Genomic DNA, 10,021 nt, shown 5'->3' with positions numbered 1-10,021 from the left:
ACAACTAGCAATCATCTACAGGCTTTTGGGGCAGAGTTCTTGGAATTAAGATCCAATGAAATTGTGAGCACATTCTCCCGTCGCTCTGTCCAGGTTCAATCCAAGCCAAAATCAAAAATTCTCCCGACTTCCAAAAGAGTCGTGAGAACAATGTGATTTGGAGGTATGGCTATGCAAGACTAGAAAACGTATTTACTAAATAGTTTTGCTTGCCTGCTTGCAAAACGACTGTTATACTTATAGCAAACTCCAGAAAAGTTCAAGTGAATACCTTCCCAGCAAACATTTGACGGACCTTTGACATCGAAATATTGTGTGCACTCACCGGGCTCCTTTTGGGCCCTAATGTCAACATTCAGAATGCGTCTTTTAAAAGACCCGAAAGGGCTCTACTTACAAAAATGTTGCATATACCAGCTGAAATCCCAATAAAAGCATGAGATGTGCATGAAGCAGATAAATAAGATTTGTTTGCCTCAATGGTGATCTTCGTCCTGCTATAAGTTGCTGCTTGTTGATCCGCAGGTTTTGATAGTTCGCAGACCCATTGATTCCAGAAGGACCTTGGTCTAAATCATGTTATTGTGTATTTTCATTGATTGTTGATGCAGATGGTAATGGTGGTGGAGTACACCATTTGGAACAACAACCTCAACAAATGTCTTTTTAACGACCTCAACAGACATCAGAAAACGTTCACTTTGGGCTCTTTTTTTAAGTCGGAGATGGACACGATTTCAACAGCCAATTGATGTCAAAATGCTTGCTGGGTTGATAAAACTGAAATAAAGCTGTGAAAACTTCTTTTTCATATGTCCATGTAACTCATTTGTTTGCCATTATGTTTGCTGTACAGTATCAACAAAATAACCTGGTTACTTTTTCACTGTATCACAAAAAACAAAAAGGTGGATACAGGACATTCGACGAGTTGTGAGTTTTGGACAATCAGTTGCATGAAATGGGCTATAGGTACTCACACAGGAAGCTTTTAAATCCGGAAATCTGAATCTGAAGCCACGCCCTTCTACCGGTGTACAGAAATCAAGTTTCTCCATTGACCCCACTACAAATAGCTTACTTTTGGCCACTTTCGATATTCGCTGTTGTTGTTATTTTAATGTTTCAATTAACGTTATTGATGGTGATGAACTGTGTTTATCACCATAAATCATCAGCATTATAGTTAAAAGACAATTGTCCTCCAACCAGTAAAATGCGAGTTGACACAAACACATTGTCGCATGTTATTATATCACGCTGTTTTCTCACACTGTCAACAGGAAGAGCAAAATTACAAATAGATAGTCAGACATATATATATATATATATATATACACACACACACACAGTGCCCTTTGTAAGTAATGGGACAGTGATAGATATTCTCAGCTTTTATTTGATGGCATTTGTGTACATACTGGTTTCACCATTCAGAAATTACAATACTTTTTATGCATGGTCCCCCTATTTTAGGGTACCCAAAAGTAATGGGACAATTAGCTTGACACATCATTTGTGCAGGCATAAGAGTATTGATTCTAGCCTTTGCATTTGCCTTTGGAGTTTGCTATTGGTGTCTGCCAACATGAGGACCAAGGAGGCGTCAAGGAAGCCATTATAAGGCTGACAAATCTGAAACTATCAGAAACATAGCCAAAACCTGAGGCTTGCCAAAATCAACAGTTTGGAAGATCATTAAAAAGAAAAAAAAAACAATGATGAGCTCATCAATCACAAACGGGATGGCAGGCCAAGGAAGACTTCCACAATGGATTACCATATTTAAAGTGGAATTTTACCCTGTAATCCAGTGGATTTGTTGTTTTTTCATTAGTCATTCATAGACACATTCACAAAAAATCAGAGTAGTACAAGGTCAGAGTGCAAAAAACTAAAAAATCGGACATATTTTAACACAGCATGAGAGTTTTTTAGGAAGTAAACACAGACCTTGCATTTTCAGATGATGATGCAGCTCCAGGCAAAATGATGATAGCTCGAGACAGTATGCGGTATTGTGGATTGACCAGAAAGTACACATGAAAATGAATTTAGGGTTAACTTCCCCTTTAAGAAAAAAGAGGTAGGCGTGAATGTGTCAGAGACTACCATCCGCAGAATATGTCACCAGCCAAACTAGATACAATTCATTGCAAGATGCAAACCACTAGTTATCCACAAAAAGGATGGTCAGGTTACAGTTTGCTAAAAAGTACATGAAAAGCCTGCAGAGGTCTGGAAAAGATCTTGTGGACAGATAAGATTAATATTGGTACATACTAGAGTGATTGCAAGAGGAAAGATTGGAGAAAAAAGGATCTTCCCAAGACTTACAGCATAGGTTTGGGCATGTATCGCTGCCACTAGAAGCAAGCTGCCACCTGCTAACTTGTCTTAATTGATGATTGTAACTTCTAACAGCAGTGGCAGTATCTATTCTGAAGTGTACAGAAACATCTTGTCTGCGTCGTAAATGCCTCCAAATTGATTGGATGGCGCTTCATCATATAGTAAGACAATGTCAAAAACATACTGCCATATGATTTAAATCCAATTGAACATACATTTAATTTCCTGATGATAAGATTTTAGGCAAAAAGACATCAAAACAAAAAGAGCATCACCAGAGAAGAAACCCAACATCTGGTGGGGTCAATGGGTCGCAGACTTCAGGGAGTTATTCCATGCAAAGGATTGTTGACCAAATACTAAACATGAGTGCTTAATTTGGACATTTGATAAATCTGTCCCATTACTTTGAGGTACCCTGAAAAATAGGGAGACTATACATAAAAATTGTTGTAATTTCTGAATCGTAAAACCAATATGTACACAAATACCATCAAATAAAAGCTGAGAATATTTAAGTACATATTTGATTTTGTATGTATTCACCGACGGCCTGTTCAGGTCAGAAAGAATACAGCTTTTTCTGTACATTTTACAAAACCGCTGGCTGCATAAACAACAGGTCGCCTACCTGCACTGACTTTTAGCCCAGGTGCGAAGTTAGTTACTCCTGCCGCTCTTTGGATAATATTTTACTGGACATTGGATATACTACCCACTGAAATATGCCTCCCATTCACTCCTTCGAATGGGATACAGATGGAGATTTGTATTCCTAAATGTAAACCCAGATTTATCTCTAAGAGGAATTTTAGAAACTTCAATGACCAAGGTTTTTTGCATGATATCTTAGAAAATGTGTCCCTAAAATGCTCCTGTTAAAAAACTAAGGATTAAGGATAGACATGGTTTACTATTGAACTGTCAGAGTCTATCCATACAAGGAATACTGCCTGGTCCAAAGCTAGACATACTGACTCTGTTGCAAAATTCAGACAATTGAGAATTACATAACATAGCTCCACACCTCTGCACTTCCCCAAAAAATCATGTCAGATTCTGGGCCCATAAATGACAGATGGGAAATTAGTAATGTTTTTAATCAACACTTTGTGTCCGCAGGACACTAGTTTGATAAACTAGGTTTATCAGGTGCCCCAAACATTTTGGGGAAAGAGGTTACAATTGTCAGCCAGCCTGAGCTTCACAATGACATTAAGCCTATATTCTCATTTGGACAGTTCTCAGATTTAGAAGTTCTTGAAGCTCTATTAAAGATAAATATTTGTGATATTGTTTGTGATATTTGTTTGCCCTAGATAAAAAGCAGCATTGTGCTGCCCTGTTTATTGACCTATCAAAAGCTTTTGATACAGTGGATCATTCACTGTTAGTGACTAGACTGTCAGTGGTTCCTTCACTACCTCACAAATAGAACTGAGTGTATAGCTGCTGACAATGTTCAGTTACAATCTCTAGAGATCACAAAGGGAGTGCCTCAGGGTTACATTTGAGGTCTGTTACTGTTTACACTGTATATAACTGACATTGGCTCCTTAGTTAAACATGTAAATTGCACTTTTATGTGGATGACGCTGCACTTTACTCTGCGGCCTCTTCTAGGGATGGAGCTTTGTCTAACCTACAGATCGCTTTTGACGACATTCAATGCTCACTTGTGGACCTTATATGCTTTTGAGGCCATGGATTTAAAGAGGGGCCCAAAGTGGGCCAAGAAAATATCCCCTCCACCATTACACCACCACCACCAGCCTGAACCGTTGATACAAGGAAGGATGGATCCATGCTTTCATGTTAAGCCAAATTCTGACCCTACCATCTGAATGTCGCAGCAGAAATTGAGACTCATCAGACCAGGCAATGTTTTTCCAATCTTCTATTGTCCAATTTTGGTGAGCCCGTGCGAATTGTAGCCTCAGTTTCCTGTTCTTAGCTGACAGGAGTGGCACCCGGTGTGGTCTTCTGCTGCTGTAGCCCATCTGCTTCAAGGTTTGATGCGTTATGCATTCAGAGGTCTTCTGCATACCTTGGTTGTAACGAGTGGTTATTTGAGTTACTGTTGCCTTTCTATCATCTCCAACCAGTCTGGCCATTCTCCTCTGACCTGGCATCAACAAGGCATTTTCCCAAAGAACTGCTGCTCACTGGATATTTTCTCTTTTTCAGACCATTCTCTGTAAACCCTAGAGGTGGCTGTGCGTGAAAATCCCAGGAGATCAACAGTTTCTGAAATACTCAGACCAGCCCGTCTGGCACCAACAACCACGCCATGTTCAAAGTCACTTAAATCACCTTTCTTCCCCATTCTGATGCTCGATTTGAACTCAGCAGGTCGTCTTGACCATGTCTACATGACTAAATGCATTGAGTTGCTGCCATGTGATTGGCTGATTAGATATTTGCGTTAACGAGCAGTTGAGCAGGTGTGCCTAATAAAGTGGCCGGTGAGTGTATAAGCTGCCCTAAGTCAGTGTTCAGTGGCTAATATTATAATGTTTTGTAAATTCGGAATAGGGAATGACTGCCCAAATACTACAATTTAACACAATTGAGGATGAACACAGAAATGGTCGAAAGGTTGATAAATGATCCAAACTATGTTATTAATTTCCTGGAAGACACACTTATATCTACTTACCGAATGCCAAGGGTAATGATTTTGGGTTCAGTGGAGATGGCGGATTCTCCGTCATAGTTCCAATCTAAGCCCAGAATGGCACGGACCAGCATGTGTGTCACAACGACGTCCAAATCTCGTGCATGAAGATATCAACTACATCATTGCAGACCATGTCCAGGATCAACCCGCCGACCACAATACCAGGAACACACGCATCAACACTTATTTCACATACAATTATGCATGCTGTCCACACCAGAAATCATTACACACATGCACACACAGACCACTTAATTGATAACCAAATGTTAAATTAAATATTGTTTTGATAGCCTACCCAAGCAAAAACAAAGTATATTTAAGTGTAGTTAAAATCAATTTAATGTGTACTTAATATATCTCAAATATATTAATATTTTTCTATACTTGTTAAAAGTATACTTCACTTGTACTGATATTATACTTCCATATATTTATTGAGAATCTACTTATAGGGCTTAAGGCTTAATTGTATTTTAGGTATACTGACAAAAAGTATACTTGAGATAAATGTCCTATTAATTGTAATCAAATATACTTTTTGACTATGTCTACTTGAATTTAATTTCCTTTCATTTGTAATTAAGTACATTTCCAAAAAGTATACTTGAATTTAATGTGTTATAGTTAGTTATGTAAGATACTTATTTAAAGTATGTTTTCATTTAATTTCCGCTCATTTGTATTTCAGTACATTTCCAAAAAGTACATATGAATTTAATGTTCTGTTATTTTCAATCCAATATACCTCTTAAAAGTATTTTTTCATTTAACATTTATTTAACCACAGTTGTCCTGGCCAACGGCAGCGCAGTAAAAAAAAACAAAAAAAAAAAACAGATAGTCCTGCTGAAAGAAAACAAGCATAGACCAGTATGTCACCAGAAAGAACATCTTATGCTGGTTTAAGCAGTTTTTTTTCAGCAGGGTTGGAAAGTAATTTGAAAATCTAGAAAGCTCATGGTGACAACAATGTAATTAATTTAATAGATTTATTTCACTTTGGAAGAATGTCACGTTCAACTTTACATATGTCTTGGTCATCTTGGCCATGAGTAAACCATCTCAGTAACAGCTTTGAACAAAAACATTTGCAGAATATCCTGAAAAATCCCAATAAAAAATATGAAATTAAGTATTAGAAGATAATGTTAATATACTTTTAGTATATTTCATGTAATTTACATATTGTTAACAACAACCCAGTTTGGTTATTTATTGGTTTCAATGTTCATTTCGAGATTGGATTATGTATTAACAGTGCTACCCTTCAGTTTTGTATACTTAAATTCCTGCTATCCCTCAATTATGTGTATTAAGTTTCTAACTATAACTGCAAAAAAATAAAATAAATTAGGACCATAATTAGGACCAAGATAAGGTATGCACTATGTACAAGTCAGAAGCCTATGGGCCTACTTGCAAGAGTTACAGTGTTGCATGGTTACATGTCATGTCCCCCTCATCCTCAATGGGACTTCATGCATTGATAAAGGTTGAATATTAAAAGTAAATACTGTAAATACCAATGTACTTTGTATCTAATTTAAGTGTACACAGAAATATGCTAGTGACACATTATTAATTATAACATTATTATTCAATTAGAATATACCGCATACTATTTGACAGTCGCTTTGAATATGACTAAGATTACATTTTAAGTGTGTTCAAAGTACATTTCGTATTATAAGTATACTTAAATATGAATTAAGGGGTGACTTTAACGTATTTCCAGTTTAATAGCTTAAAACCTACATAACTTACAATTTTAGTATATTGAATACAACATTTGTACAATTTAAGCTGGGTCATTTTAATATCAATTAATATACTTAAATTTAAACTCAAGTATACTAGAAATCGAATAGTTAAGTATACTTTAAGTATATGTTTTTTCACTTGGGTATATATTCATTCATTCACACAAAACAATTAAAAATCGAATAAATCCAAACTTGTGTCAACCACTGAACAAATCTAATAAAAGATTCATTTTGCACTCTCTGCCAACCACTACTCTTTTTTTATCGTCAGTTTTTCTCTCTCCAGCTCTCACTGCTCCCTCTGCAATTATAGGATCTTCCTCTGGATCGATTGCCAGTGATTCCCTCTGCTGGCTCATCATCACCAGGAAGACCGACCTCACAACCTCCTGATATGCCTGTTGCAATAATATATACATTTAAGTCATAAAAAAAAGTCACACCATTTTAGCTAGCTATGTTTGTCTGTTCACGGCTGAATATTATGCAGAATTGTTGTAGGAAATCTGCTGGGTAAAATTTGATCAAATAATGTATCCAGCTGTCATGACTCTTAGGGGGAAAACAATGGGGACGTGACTGACCAGCAAATCCATGTTGAATATTTCCTAATTAGTTAGGGTTATGTTAGGGGCTGTTTTGGTTTTGACTATTCAGGCTGTCAACTGGACAGAAAAGTCCCTAGTCTCTCCTGTCATATGCAGCTGCTAACATGCTAGCTGGTTAGCTAATGTAACATTACTCACACTCGGTGTGCACACAACCAATAATCCCGAGGATCTGTAGGTCGAGATCGTTGAGAGGCCAAGGTCACTCCTCCTGTTTTATATATCTCCCTGCTTTGAACAGCTCCCTTCTTTTCTTTCTTGTTTTTGCTTACTGTTGTCCACTTCAGGCGGCAGGGAGCCTAGAGGTTAGAGAGGCCGGCCAGCAATTGGTAGGTTGCTGGTTTAATCCCTATAACAGGAGGGAACTGGATGTGAGCTGGTGACTGGAGGGTTGCTGGCATCATATCTAGGGTGCCTACTACTGCCGTTGTGCCCGTGAGCAAGGTACTTAACCTCTAACTGCTCCAGGGCGCCAATTGCAGCGCTTTCAGGCTTGTTAACCAAATGCTTGATTTGAATGCTGCAGTAGAGCAGCCTGTGATGGGGGAATATTTTCCATTGTGACATTTTTTGGGGAAAATAGGTCCTTTTTTACATCCTTGACAGTATTGATGTTTTTGTGTAATACAGATCATGTGCATCTCTCTAGCAATGTAAAATTGTGTGATTCCACATTCTTTATCATTAAATTGTGATGTGGTTTCACAGCCTGTGAATGAGTGTAAGCGGGCGCTGGCCTTGTCCTTGTATTCTAGATGTGCCAGGGGCCTGAGGCCACTTGCTTTATGCCGATTCTCTCCTAATGTTTAATGTATCAGTTTTTCAGTTTGCAGCCTCTAACCTTGTGTTGCCCTCTTTGTTCTTATCTGTCCGAGGGGCTCTGAGCCCCTCAAAACTAGACTCCAGTTCCTGAATTCATCCAGGCTGAGTCAACTCCACCCTCTATCCTCGTCCTTGCTGCCCCACCCAGGTCCCACCAGAAAGCTCCTCTTCACTATGGACCCCTGAACTCCTGCACCACACCACATTAGTTTACTGTTCAGCACCTGATCAGCCAGAGGAGGATGGGTCCCCCCTCGGCTTACTCCTCAGGATATATGATTTGGTGTTAGATCACATTGTTTGTATTGTTTAGTATTATTTTGTTGTGAAGCACTTTGTGACATTTGTCTATGTAAAAAGCTCTTTACAAATAAACTTGATTTATTGATTGAATGGAATCCTGGTAAAGCCTGACTCTTTTGCCACCCAAGCTTTTCACAAATGGTATTGACACAGATCTCCTGATAGTTATTTCCCAGACCAAAAGCAATCCATTTGTCCATTGTTGGATATTGTTCTGCAAGTCTGGAGAACAAATATAATAATATAAGGCTGAACAGGAATTTTCAAACTACTGGGTTTTCCAAAAAACACAAAACAAATTCTCATGCATGACGCTTGACCGAGCCCATTAAAAAAAACAAGTGTACAGTAAACATGTTGTCCCTCTCCTTGTGTGAATTGGTGACAATTACTCAAATGTATGGCTGAAAAGTTACTGGAACGTGTAGTGCTAATGTTACTCATTATTAGAATCATGCTCTGGCTCCTCTATGCTGTATAAATCGTTGTATTGAATTTAATGTGGATCTGTTTAATAAATCATAATATAATGTATAATATTACACATATAATACATACACATACAATATATAATAAATACATAAAAACAACATTAAATTGAGTTTTTATAACTTTATATCCCAGGGAAAATGTCAAGTGATGCTACTTTTTCATGCACTGTACACATTCCTTGAAAAGGTTATTACAGAACTTTCAAAAATCACAATTTAAAAGATATACTGATCCTTGGAAGGCAGTCTCACAATGGTATCACTGATATGAAGGGGAAAACATAATTGACATGGAATACTAATGGTATTCCTGTATTTCAATTCTCTAATTGTTTGGCCCATTCAACGCATGATAAATGAGGTATCAATCTTAGAGAGGAAAAACCATTAGCAAGAATGTCCACATACAGTACCCTCCATAAGTATTGGAAAGAGGAAGCATTTTGTCTTTTTAGCTTTATACTCCAACAGTTTGGATTTGAAATCAAACAATTACTATGAGGTTAAAGTACAGATTCTCAACTTTAGGTTTTTCTTTTCAGATTGGTTTCACCATTTAGAAATTACAACCCTTTTTATACCTCGTCCCACTATTTCAGGCCACCAAAAGTATTGGAAAATTTGCATTTTTGGTTAGTCAGGTGTGTTCTGTCACATTATTTGTGCAGGCATAAGATAGCTGTCAATGTCTTGTATTGATTTTAGGCTTTGCATTTGCCTTTGGAATCTGCTGTTGGTGTTTGTCAACATGAGGATCAAAGAGACGTCAATGAAGCCATTATGAAGCTGACATATCAGAACAATCAATCAGAAACATATCCAAAACGTTAGACTTACCAGAATCAACAGGTTGGAACAGCATTAACAAATAAAGAAAGCACTGGTGAGCTCAGCAATCGCAAACAGGCTGTTTGGACAAGGAAGACTTCTACAGTGGATGACCGAAGAATGCTCATCATAATTAATAATAACCACAAAACAACTGTCCTACAGATCAGG

Source organism: Argentina silus, assembly GCF_951799395.1.
Source record: "Argentina silus genome assembly, chromosome: X".
NCBI lineage: Eukaryota > Metazoa > Chordata > Actinopteri > Argentiniformes > Argentinidae > Argentina > Argentina silus.
This window is presented reverse-complemented; position numbering follows the sequence as displayed.